The following is a 13,926-nucleotide window of genomic DNA, read 5'->3' on the forward strand; positions in this document are numbered from 1 at the left end:
ATTTGTATAGGATGACTAGAAAGGGGATGATGTACCAATCAAGGAGAAAGAGGAACATGTACGAATTCAGGAGAAAGAGGAGGAAATGCTAGTGGACAATAAAGAGGCCATGTCACATGCTAAATAGATAGACGAAAAGGCACAAATAGAGGACAAAGTGACCATGTCACAACCAGTAGAGGACAAAGATGTACAAATTGTGGAGAAAGAGGAGAACCTAATAACTAGTGAACAATAAAGAGGTCATGTCACATGCTAAAGAGACAAATGAAAAGGCATAAACAGAGGACAAAGCAACCATGTTACAGCCAGTAGAGGACAAACGAATCATGAAGGACCAAGTGGAGCAGCAATACAAACCATGGAAGTCCTTCTCAGAAGAAAGAAGGGATTTGATACTGGAAATGTACACACCAGCCAAAGGGTCGACCCTCGTGTATAAGCCTTGGCGTTCCATTCCACCAAGACTACGATCAATTTCGTGATAATTTGATGTCCCATAACATCAAATTAGCACCAACAAATTAGCACCAAACTAACCGTTATGATACGTAAATAGACTCTTTCCCCTTCCTCAAAAGATCACCACAAACTCTCAAGCAGCGGGATGACTACGCATGGAAAATCAACATGAAGAGAAAGAACATTCAACAAATTTAAGAGTGCTCCCTAGCACAACACTATAGTTGTTAAACAATTGGCTTAATGTATTGGAGACATGGTATCTAGCCATTAAAAACCATCTCTAAAGAAAAAGTGGTCAAGCTGGACCATAAATTAGACCGGTGTGAGCACATTTTCTCGGCCCAACACACCAAACCAACATACAAGAGAACACAATCATATCCCTCATGCTAACTCATAAACTTGGCAATTCCAAGTGAGCCACTGAAGAGCAAGCAAAATATATTGACAAATTATGTCATTGCCAATGTGAATTCTTGTTGGCATCCATGATAGGTTTTAATGTAAAATTTCAAGTAGATTACATTAAGGTGCCATTTGATTAATGCAAATTATGAAGCTACGTCGTAACACCAAGGGCTTGCTGCTCAGATCTGTGGAAACAAGGCATGAGACTATCCCAATACACTTTATTAAGTTGAGAACACTAGAAGTTCCACCTGAGAGGTGGCTGGTTGTTGGTGTGCAACGGGATGCAAATGCTTTTCTGGAATGGTGTTTACAGAACGTTGATGTATTTATTTGGACATGTTGTAGGAGGCAGAAGGCCATGTCCTTGTTGAGGGGTTTTTCTCCTTAGCATTTGCACATTTTAAAAAGGTGTACACGCAAGAGGATTGTGTGAAAGAGAAAATCTTTTCAATCCTGCGCTAGCAAAAAACTAGTCTTCTATCTAGCTGTGTTTTGGTCAAGGCATCCACAGTATAATCATAACTCTAGACTAATGTTGGATGATAGCTCTTACAAGATGGTTTGGAATATACCAACTTGCTGTGTTCGTGTTGACAAATTGCAAGTTTAATGTGAAAACTGTCTCACAAAGGTTGTATGTGACTAGCTGGTTTCATGGCTACAAGTGGATAATCGTAATGGATTGGCCACAAATAATCTGTTTAGCACAAAGTCGGATGAAGAGTTTCTGCGGCGGCGGGTGACAAAAAATAAATGGCGGTAGCACTATAGATAGCCATAGAAAATGTTATCCAATTTGTAAAGGATCCTCTAATATAATAGTGAATATGTCCATTGTGGTTGTATGTAAAAAATAACTCTTTTGTGAGCATGCCCTTTGGGGTTTCTGTGAATGAGACATGATGAATGAAATATGGAAGTGATTTTTATTACAAACAAATGTTTCACATTGGAGTATACGTGGACTCGCTCTTTGCAATAGCTTGTCAACTAAAGTCCATTTTGACTAAAGTTTTTTATTTATGTTTTTAAGAAACACATAGAATTAAATTAGAAATAACATTTTGTGTGTATTGGTCTTGTGTTTACATTTCAAATGGCATGGTATCTATGAATCATCATGAGCTTCTAAGAACATTTCATATATTTGTGTGTCCTTGTCAATAAGATGCATAAGAATTTTGATGCTTCACACCATATACATCAAGACTTCTAGTTTGTCTTTGAGTAAGCGATATTGTAGTCACCAATTTTTCCATAGTACAATCCCTTGATGACATAGGAACTCACTGCAATACTGCCACCCCATCCATCTCGATTTGCCTTAAGGATTTGTCTCTTTACTTTGGTGTATTTATAACATAGAAGTCAACACCTTCTTTATTTTTTAGCTCTACATTCATAGCAAAATTTTCATCAAGGCAAAGAGTGTCGCTTAGGGTATGAGAAAAATCTTCATAATAGCAATGCCCTCTTCTTCTTTCTCTTCCTCTTTTTCATCTAGAATGGGACTGATTATATGATAGATCCATGGCTTGACATGTGATTTGTTGTTTATGCATCTGTCCCACTTGCCTTGCATGCAAGCATTGCAATAGCAAGAGAGGCTCCTTGTTCTAAGTGCCTTGCTATTATCTTCTAAATACCCTTGGAACATTGTGCAAGTAGTGAGTCTTCTCAATGGGTTTATAGTCCCATTTATTACATCTATCAACCTTGCCTTCTTTGATGTCCCAAAACACTCTTATTACATCCCTTTCTTTGGATTTATAGCTAGATTTGGTAAGCGTACAACAAGATAGCTATCAAGAGGGACACAACATCTATAGGACATTGTAATTTTTTCCCATCTATCTTTAGTGTCTCGTGTATTAAATTTTCTTCACTACATCACCTGCACCATCATGCTGACACTTGCCATGTCCAAAACTAAAGAAATTCTAGGTCATCAACATGTTTGTCAGTCCTACATATCTGACATAAAGTAGAATGGACTTTTAGCCTTGAACTCGGAGGTAGCACCATCAAAACAAACCCAGTGCTATGTTAATGTGAGTCCTTGGGTCCTGTACCAATGCATTATGTAACATAAAGCAATGTTGAACAAAAGAGGTATCATGGACTCTATCATTTGAAACAAAGAAATGGAAGGTCTTTTGCACATCACTAGAATGCCAAGTATATGTGATGTGAACAAAAAAGGTAACTTGACTTGAGTGCTAGTGCATGGAGTGAATCGCGTTTTTCTCTTTGAATGTATAATTCTCTATAAAGTCCATCACTACTAATATAACTATGCCCTTAGGGAACTGTAGTACACACTCTTTAAATTGATCAGCCTGCCATTTGTATATAAAATTGTGTTGTAGAAATTTCCAAAGATGGGTATTAAATAATTACAACAATGCATTGTAACTCATCTTCTTATGTGTTAGAACCTTTCTTTTCTTTAGTTCTATATCAGTCTTCTCATTGTCTTGGCTGGTCTTCTCCTTTTCTTTGTTGGTATGTTTCTTATACCTAGTCTTCTCCTTCTCTTGGTTGGTTTTCTTCTAGCGTTTCCCTTTCACCTCCACTTGAATATCTTCAAATACCTTGACTGAAACATAATAGCATGTCTCAGCCATTTCATGTGGGCGCCATTGCACTCTAGCTAGTCCACACTTGTGGCAATGCCTAAAGATGGCGCTTCTTACATAAGACATCTTCACGTAATGATGTAATACCAAGTTCGGATTTGTCAAAGGCTAAGAAACCAGATTCATCATCATTACTTCCACACCTGTTATAAGAACATGTTTGCCCATGAAACCCAACATTGGGTTGCCACATTTAGCCAAGAGCCAGTTAATCAAAAAGTTACTACTGACATAACTAACTAGTGTAGAATACTCTTAGTCCCAAAACTAACTTGTGTAGTGTAATCCTAACTAGTGCTGCAGAGTACTTTTACTTAAGGCATAACTAACTAGTTAATAGAAAGCTAACTAGTTTGAATACTAAGTAGTGTAGAACTAGCAAGTGAAAATAGTACAAGGTAACTAGTTGATGCACAACTAACTAGTTAATGCAAAACTGACAAGTTAACAGTACAACTAACTAGTTAATGCAAAACTGACAAGTTAATGGACAACTAACTAGTCCCACTATAACTTGTTAAGAAATGTGGTGCCAAAGAGCACAAGGAAGAGGTTGGAAGTGAGTAAGGTACAAAGTCATCTAGCAAGTTGCCATATCATCAAAGCTAATTTATCCCAAATGAGCTCTCAAGCAACTTTTTGGCCACCTCATATAAAAGGGACACCTTCAAGGCAATGTAACATATCAACTCATCTCAAGCATCAATATCAAGTAAGTCCTTTTGGTTGCATACTTTGTTCATCTCTTTTTAGTTATTCTAACTCTTGCTCATGTTATCTTAATCATGTTTAGCATTTGCTTTAATCCACCTTAGCTTAAGCCTAGTCTTGATCCATATTTTTCAACATAACTTAATGCACAGCTAACTTGTGAATGTCCATTTAACTAATTAATGGACACCTATCTAGTACCTAATGCTTGGTCTTACAAGTCCATAACTAGATGGTGCATGAGTAACTTGTTGCACCACTACCTAGTTTAGAACTAGTAGTCCAATGCTAGTTATTAGCCAGTGAAAAACTAACTACAACTAGTTATTTTTTCCACAACTAGCTAGTGTAGAGCTAGTACAATCTGAGAGAGTGCAAAACTAGTAAGCTATTAAAAAACCAACTAGTTGGAACTAGCTCTTACACAACTAACTAGATGTTGCAAAACTAGTAAGCTATTACAAAACCAACTAGTTGGAACTAGCTCTTACACAACTAACTAGTGTGTAACTAGTTAGTTGCACACTAGTTGGTTTTGCACTACCTAATATCGCACTAGTGTGCAATTAGTCTGATATCAGGTAGTGTAAGACTAACTAGCTATTGTGCAGCTACTAGTTCAGGACTAGCTGTACTAGTTTAATAATAGTTGGTGAAAATATAAGTACTTGTTGAAAAATAAGTAGTTGTTGCACAACTAAGAGGGTCACCCCATAGGCCCTCTACATAGCAGCTAGAAAACCTACTTTTGAGGGTCCATCGCCTAATGTGGAAACATAAAGGGTGGTTTGACCACCCTCTACACCAGTTTCAAGGTGTTTACCTGATAAAAGCTAACAAAGCCTCAACTTTCCAGCAAGACTACAGCAGCATGTTACTCCCCAAATGTGGAGGGTCTATGGGGTGACCCTCTAACTGTCTAGAACTAGCTTCTGTAGTACAACTAACTGGTCCAATATTAGTTACTAGAAACAAACTACTCCAATTAGCTAATGGTTTTTAGTAATAAGACAAAAAAAAGTAGCATTGGTTTTTTTGAAAAGTGCTCACCTAGGAAATGTAAGGTTCGCCCCTTCTAAAATAGGGGAAACACTTAAGATAGTCCACTAAGTCTTAACTTGGAGAAAATTTCCTATTCATCGACACCTTGACCATGTAGAGATTCAAGGATACGATTCATATGTAAGACCTAGTTCTATCTCGCAGGGGGGGAGCGTGATCTTCTAAAAATCAAATCACCCATAGGGTAATTGATCATAAATTGGGCAACTACTGGACTTGATTTCTAGAGGCAATGCTTTTTTCCTCATCCATGCAAGGCACAGCTGCCGCTGGCCTAGTCTTCTAGAATAGAGTCGCCCAAGAACCTATTTATCTAGTATAGGGCTTTCACTTAATCTGTTGGAAAACTACCCAGCTAATCGGGTCCACCCATCTGTAGGATGGTGCCGTCGGGTCATTCCATCCTCCCACTTTTCACCCTACTCATGTGTTAATTTATTTTCTAATTATAATTGTAAGGTTTCCCCCTTCTAAAATAGGGGAAACACTTAAGATAGTCCACTAAGTCTTAACTTGGAGAAAATTTCCTATTCATCGACACCTTGACCATGTAGACATTCAAGGATACGATTCATAGGTAAGACCTAGTCCTATCCCACAGGGGGAGCATGATCTTCTAAAAATCAAATCACCGATAGGGTAATTGATCATAAATTGGGCAACTACTAGACTTGATTTCTAGAGGCAACGCTTTTTTCCTCATCCATGCAGGGCAGAGCCGCCGCTGGCCTAGTCTTCCAGAATAGAGTTACCTAAGAACCTATTTATCTAGCGTAGGGCTTTCACTTAATCTATTGGAAAGCTACCCGACTAATTGGGTCCACCCGTCCGTAGGATGGTGCTGTCAGGGCATTCCATCCTCCCACTTTCCACCCTAGTCACGCGTCAATTTATTTTCTAATTAATCCTACCACATTGTTTGACATAAATAAAAATGTTTCTTAATTTAAGGCCCTTTTCACAAGGTTTGTTACAACAGTCTTTTTCCACAATACAATAATGCCAAAGACAAGATTTATAAAAAAAAAGTTTATACATGACTCAATTCCATACAAGCCAAACGGGCTCTCTTATTCTTTTCCTTTATACTGACGAGATGATCTAGAATTCGGTCTTCCAGCCTCTACATGGTGGGCAAAACCCTACGAGGACTCAAGCCGGCCTATTGCCCTCTCAGGCTCCATCGCTCGATCCTCCCGCCCCTCAGAGGGATGTCTGCACACTAGGCAATGAACAACTGGTAAGAGCTCCAAATCATGGGTGGCATAATTTACTTCAGATTTTTGTGGTCAGCTACAAGCTGGAATTTGCCCCCCAAGAGATAATGTTTCCATAATTTGAGGCAATGAACAACTGCTAAAAGCTCCAAATCACGGGTGGCATAATTTGCTTCATATTGCTTCAGCTTACGGGAAGTATAAGCGACTGGTCTTCCTTCTTGGCCTAAGACACCACCAAGTGCTAGACTACTGGCATCAGTAGACCACTTCAAATTCCTTGGTGAAATCAGGAAGTTTAAGGACTTGGGCAGAAGTAATAATGACCTTGAGCTGATCAAAACTGTTTTGATGGATTGGCAGCCATACTATTTTGCAATCCTTCTTAAGAAGATGTGTCAAAGGTGTAGCTACCAAGGCATAATCTTTGATAAAAATCCTATACCATCCCATGATTCCCAAAAACCCACGAACTTCACGAACTGATTTAGGGGGTGGCCACTACAGAATATCTTTGAACTTGGTGGGGTCTATTGAAATGCCATCGTTGGAAACGATGAACCCCAGAAACTCAATTTGATGAGTAAAGAAAGTACATTTGCTCTTCTTGGCATACAGTTTGTGGCTGCGCAATAATTGCAGAACTCTCTTGTATAAATAGCTCTTGCTCCTATGCCCTTACGCATCCTGTAGTAGCTTGCCAAAGTTGAGTACACCAACGTGGCAAGACTGGAAACGCAAACATTGGAAGAACCCGAAGGGCCCTCATTTTCCATGATAACTCAAGTACTTTTGTTGCAATCATGCAATTCCTAGGATCAAAAGCTGCACCCAAGAAGTTCAACAAACCAGCTTTATTTGACTGTGCTTTTGATATATCAGTAGAGCATGAGAAAATCATGCTCTACTTTGTCAAACTTCAAGAGTGTGTAAAACAATTCTTCTTTGTTGCTTAGGAAAAGGGAGAACCTCCATGATGACTGAATAGACCATAACACCCCGTGCTAGTTTTCTCCACGTTTGAGAGCGTCATTTCATGCGTGTATGAACTGTCACCTCCTCTTTGGAAAGATATTGTAGCTTCCTCTCAAAATCCTCCTTGCTCGCCTGTGGTGACCTCCAATCACTAGTTAATATCTTGGGTGCACTCCAGTCACTAACTAGTGTCTTGGGTGCACCCCACTACATAACCCACTGACCTAGGTGCACTAACTAGTGTGACTAGCGGGTCACTAACTAGTGACCTGGTGCACACAATCACTATAACTAGTGATCTAGGTGCACATCCTATTGACTAGGGGTCACTAAATAATAAACGGAGTGTAGCAACTAATGACCTGGGTGCACTAACTAGTGGTTGGGGCTCACCAACTAATAACCTGAGTGCACCAATTAGTGTGACAGGTGTAGTAACTAGTGAGTGGGGCGGCTCACTAATAATAAGTGACATATGTGCACTTACTAATTCTAATTAGTAACCTAGGTGCACAATCTAGGGAGTCAATGCACTACCTAGTGACTTACCTACACTAAGCCTTGCACATTTCCACTAGATAGTGAGACTAGTGATAGAGGTGCACTTTCTACTACTAATTAGTGACCAAACCCCACTAAGCTAGTGAGCTTCCACATTAACTAGTGACCTACCTACACTAAGTAGTGCACATTTACACTAGGTGGTGACTTGGGAGCACTAACTAGTGCTCTACTTACACTATTTAGTGCATATTTCTTGACTAGGTAGTTACTTCGGACTAGTAACTAGTGACTCTATGCAGCACTACCTACTGATCTGGGTGCACTAACTATTGCACACATCACTAGTTTGTGCCCCAGTAACTAGGGACCATGGTCACTAAGTGTTGACCTTGTGCATTAACTATTAATTATGTGCATTAACTAGTAACATTGGACACTAACTACTGCAGTACTGCAAGTGAACTAGTGCACTAACTAGTAGTGAGCTGTATATAGTGAATGTGAACTAATTAGTGCATTGTATAACAATGGTCACTCGGTAATGACTATATATTATTAAAAGTAGAAAATTACTGAATTTTTAACCCACCGTGTGTGCAGGGGGAAGTCCAAGTGCAAGAATGTCGACTCCATTACATGTTAAGTCGGACTTCCCCACATCAACTACATTTGAAGGTAGCTCGATAGATACACACCTTTTATGTGATCTTGAACTTTTAAATACAAGTGCAATTTATTTTGTACTTGTAGAGAATCAATTCTCTCAAGAAGGTTCCTCACAAAAAGAGAATAGAGCAGTGGAGGATGATGACCTCATGTTTCCAAAGGATAACTCTAACAATGGTATGCACCAGTCATGATCTTAGAATTTGTGAAAGCAACCACTATGGAATGTACTAACATGAGATTGTGAATTATGGGGTGACTAAAGAATAGGAAAGACATTGAGATGTTGCAAGGGGATCTGGCTTTTGAGCAAGAGCCCACCAATGTGGGTGAGGATATTTTTGTAGACTCTGTAGAGCCGACAAGAAGGAAGAATAGGACATGACATTGGGAAGTCTTTTTATGAATAAGGGCCAAAAGCGAAGGCATAGCGTATCTCTTGGTCAACTCGAGAGTAAGCAGTTTTACCATTATTTCTTGTTTTTGTTCATCTTCCTTGAAATATTCCTCACTAAAATCATATGTATGCATGATCTATATAAAAGCCAAAGATCATGGGTAAGGGTCCTCAAAAACGGCAAAAACAACCCTACAAGTGAAGCATCTTGAAAGCAATAAAAAACCAATAGGACAACTCCCAATGGTTCGCACTCAAAGCCTAGGACTTGTAAAAAAGTTATAATTACCCCCTAAATCATGTTAGTGTGCTTGTATCCCATGGTGGCTATGCAAGTTCATTTTTGCTTCTAAACCCCTTAAAGCCAATAATACCCTCATCCTCAAAAATTGGATTTTATCTTTATAACAAAACCTTAGCTCATTACTTTAGCACCCCAAAAAATTAAAATACTATCACATGTGATGTATTACAATGCCCAGCCTAATTAGCCAAAGTAAGGCATAAAACCAAATCGATTACTAAAACTGGCATACGTAAGGACTAGGTAGAGATGTATATATCGCTTCATATTGGTTGATCTTCAATATCTAGAGAGTGATATAACCTTTCATGTATGTAAGTGTATAATCTAATGATTCATAATTAGATATATGACCCAAAACGTGCATGGAATTAGTGATATAACCTTCTAGCATTTGGAATAGATATAGAATTGCGTATAGAATGTCCCATAGCTGTATAGATATCTGAGAGCTTAATGATTTATCTCAGAGCTTAATGATTAACATATTTATACAAACTTGTACCACATTGGTCACATTGTATATTCTCCCATATTTGTACCATATATGTGTACATTGTTTTTTCTCCAATACTTCATTCTAGGTATACATATATGAGAGCTTGATGACATATACACTCATATGGGAGCTTCATGATATATACACTCATATGGGATTGTACCATATTTCTACCATACATGTGCACATTGTTTAATCTTCATACTTAATTCCATGTGTGTCTACATATGTCTGTAGTGATTCATACAAATGTTCTTAATTAGTAGGTCTACACATATTGAAATATGTACATTCAAATTTGGTTGGGTTGATTAGGGTTAAGTCCCATCACACTAGGCATGCTTGCGAAATTAGTAAGGTAGATTTGTCTCATCGACATATATATGTATGAATACATGTGTATATGCATGTATGTATTTGTACATGCATTTATACAATTTCTTATTCGTATTCAAAGAGAAATATATGAGACAAATAATGATATTTATTTTTTTACTACATGATCAATATATGCATAAATTTATACCTTATTAATATGACCTTGGATCAGTGGTGGACAAGACAAATTTAGATTGCAAACACTCATGGGCTTAGTCTTGTCTATAGAAAAGTAAGATCTATTGGGTGTTCAAAATATGTGAAAGAAACCTTTCCTCAATAAGCACCTACTAGCATGTTCATATTTAGTTGGTCTTTCACAAGACTAGCTAGATAAGAGCCAAGATAACCAACAAGGAAAGGATAAGAAGCCCCTTGCACATTCCACTACAAATTTAAAAAATGTTGAATACCTTGTTGATCAATCCATTTTATTATATGTATAGACCCCGTATGTTTCTTGAGACCAACACAAAAATAACTTTGAGTTTGATAAAAGATCAATTGAAATATAACAAAAAATTAGTGAAAATGTAACCTCAAATCTCCTAAGGAATTAATGTCAAACAAAAAGACATATGGATGCCCCTTGTTCATGCCACAAACTCTATTTAATTGCTTTTGAATCGGGCATGAGCAAAGTCTATTTAATTGTTCTTAAATCGGTTGTTGGTTGACTCCTGGAAGTTTGACACATAGAAAGTTGTTTGAATTTAGAATAGGACTATGTGTCAACACTCTAGTAACCTTATGATTAGAAACACTACAACTAACCTTATGAACAAAAACAAATCATTAAGTTTTCGTAGAAGACGAATTGAAAAAGTTCTTAGAAAACTTAGTGAGTTGAAACTTGAGTTTCATGTTGATGAATCATTGCATGGCTAGTCTTGAAATACATGTAGACTAGAACATATCTTCCAAAATTTCAAAATGCACAAAAGAATGATTTCTTTTTATGCATCAACCAAGTGCATCGAGTAACGCTTAAAAGAAGTTGGATGATTAAAAACAATGTAGGATTGTGCAATAGAAAAGAGTGACAAAATAAAATACATAAAAGGAAACAATTTATCTTTGACTCAAATAATCAAAATTTGCAGCTTTGTTTGAGTTATCAGTCTCCACTTTAGACTTGAATTTCCCGCTTGGTTTTGCTTGGAAGTTGACTATTGTTGCTCTCATTTAATACATCCAAGTGATCAGTTGAGTGTTGTCTGCTTGTGAAGATGTTGTCTTCTTGAAGTGATTATGAGAATCTTGAAGAATCACAATCTCATTGAGAAATGTACCATAACGGTCATAATGTCAGTTTTCCTAAACACTACAAGACAATGCTGCCATACACGCGTTTCATACACGCGATAAATTACGAACGCGTGTATGGTCGCGCCTGTATTTGAATAGAATCGGACGCGTGTATTTTTGCATTTAAATTCGCGTGTATATTTGCATTAATAAACGCGTGTATAAAAGCGTCTATATACACGCAGTAATACACGCACCTATACACGATAATATTTACGGGGTAATACTCGCTATTATACACGGATAAATACACGCTACTATACACGGATTAATACACGCATGGCAGAGAAAAACTGAAAAAAAATTGAATTCCTTTACAAAATTAAAAACTATTTTCCTTAAACCATCTCATAGTACATTACAGTATACATCATTACACAATCCCACTACATGCATTTACAACAATGAAATATATTCAAGAATAAATCATATTGCATATGAGATGATGGAAATGTCATCAATTTAGAACATACAGTGACGGATTGGTTAGGGTTCGATCTCATCTTCAATAAGATCCATCCTTGCCAAACGATCAACATCAATATCCATTTGATCAATTGGTAAGGCTACGATTAAATTTATTCCACTATCGATATTCTGTACTCCATTGATAATGGTATCGATGTCCTGATCATCCTCATCAACATCACCATCATCCTCAATGGTAGGGTCATTCTCATGATCATGAGAAATGGCATGCTCATCCTCATTATCACGATCATCTCTTATTTCTTGATCATCGATCACAACATCTTCAATGGCATGTTCGACGTCATCTTCATTGCGGCTTGTTACATCCTCCATATGCTCCATATCAGTGAATGTATTATACATCACTTTGGAACGTGGTGCAATAGGGATGACGTACCACCATTTGATGTCATGCACCATTGGTAGATAGATAACCTACTCAAATACACACAGTACAGTAATTAATTAGCATATCAAAAGTCAAGGGGTACGCGAGCTTAGATATATATGTACATGAAACACATTAGTAAAAAAATGCATACCTGCTCACATTGTTGTGGCAATACGAGCCTATCTTTCTTTGTTTGCCAGAACTTTGTAGAGTCAATAGTTACATATCCACTTGCATGGCGTTTTATCGTTGCATCAGGCCCTTTTTCCACCACGTTCATTTGCCATTTGACATCCAAAACATACACAAAGAAGCGACGAAAGTCAAGCCTAAATATGTCTTGGATTATGCCACAATAATCATCCATTTTTCCATTAGCTCCCTCAAAGCTACTAATGACACCGCAATCTTGTGTATTTCTCTTTTCATCAATTCTTTGTGTTCGAAAATGCTTGCCTTCACACCATATAGCATTGAACATAGTGCACTGGACCAAAATAGAAACAATATTTGTGTAAGCAATGTGAATAAATATTAAAAGAAAATCACTTACAACTAATGCAAAACATTAGTTCTATGTACCTTTGACATGCATCCTCGTGCATACTCCCATTCTTCCGCCGTGATATGCAGCCCCTCGTCACTCTCTGCTCTCTCCATTTCCTCATGCAACCAATCAACATGGATATCATTCGGAAGTGTTGCTAGATGCTTAGGGTACGCCTTCCGAGAGCCATGTTGCCTCCGAAAGAGAGCTCTTTCTGCTTGCCTTTTTGTCTTTGCATCCTCATATCTTGTAACCCATCTGCTCATCACATCACTATTAAGGATACAAGTGAAATTGAGATCATCAATCAACGTTCTGTCAATTACTTTACTCTGTCCTTTTCCTTGAGGCACAATAGAGGTCATCCTCAAGTCCTCTTCATTGCTCCATAGTCGTGGCAAAGAGCTGTCCACCTGACCAAGAAATTCTGAAATATATACAAGCGACTCTTGTATCAACCAACCCTCGGCCATGCTTCCTTCAGGCCTTGCACTTTGCCTCACAAAGTCTTTTAAGGTCTTCATGAAGCGCTCTAGGAAGAACATCCAACGTGCATGCACAGTACCACATAAAGCAATTTCGTCCACTAAATGCACAATGAGATGTAGTTGACTTGTGAGAATGGTTCGCGGAAAAGTCTCCTCTACCAAACAAACCACCTCCACTGCCATAACACGCGCATCATCCAACGTGGCTGGATCAATTGCTTTGGAACTAACATATCTGAAAAATAAATAAATAGTACGTTATACCTCATGCACGTTCATTTTGTCGATGAAGCTTTATAAAGCTTTATAAAGATGCTCTTGTTCCATATCATCGTCGTCCATACCTTTGGGATCATCCTTAAAAAGATTTCGCACCATATCATCAAGCACCTCCTCTTCCACAACTTCGTGAGGTGCAGGGCTATTGTCGTCCCTTTCCCACTCATCTCTGACATTAGATCCCGAAGCTCCAGCATCATCTCGTCGACGCTTT

This window comes from Cibotium barometz, chromosome 39 (assembly GCF_041138505.1).
Source record: "Cibotium barometz isolate CiBa-2024 chromosome 39, ASM4113850v1, whole genome shotgun sequence".
Lineage (NCBI taxonomy): Eukaryota > Viridiplantae > Streptophyta > Polypodiopsida > Cyatheales > Cibotiaceae > Cibotium > Cibotium barometz.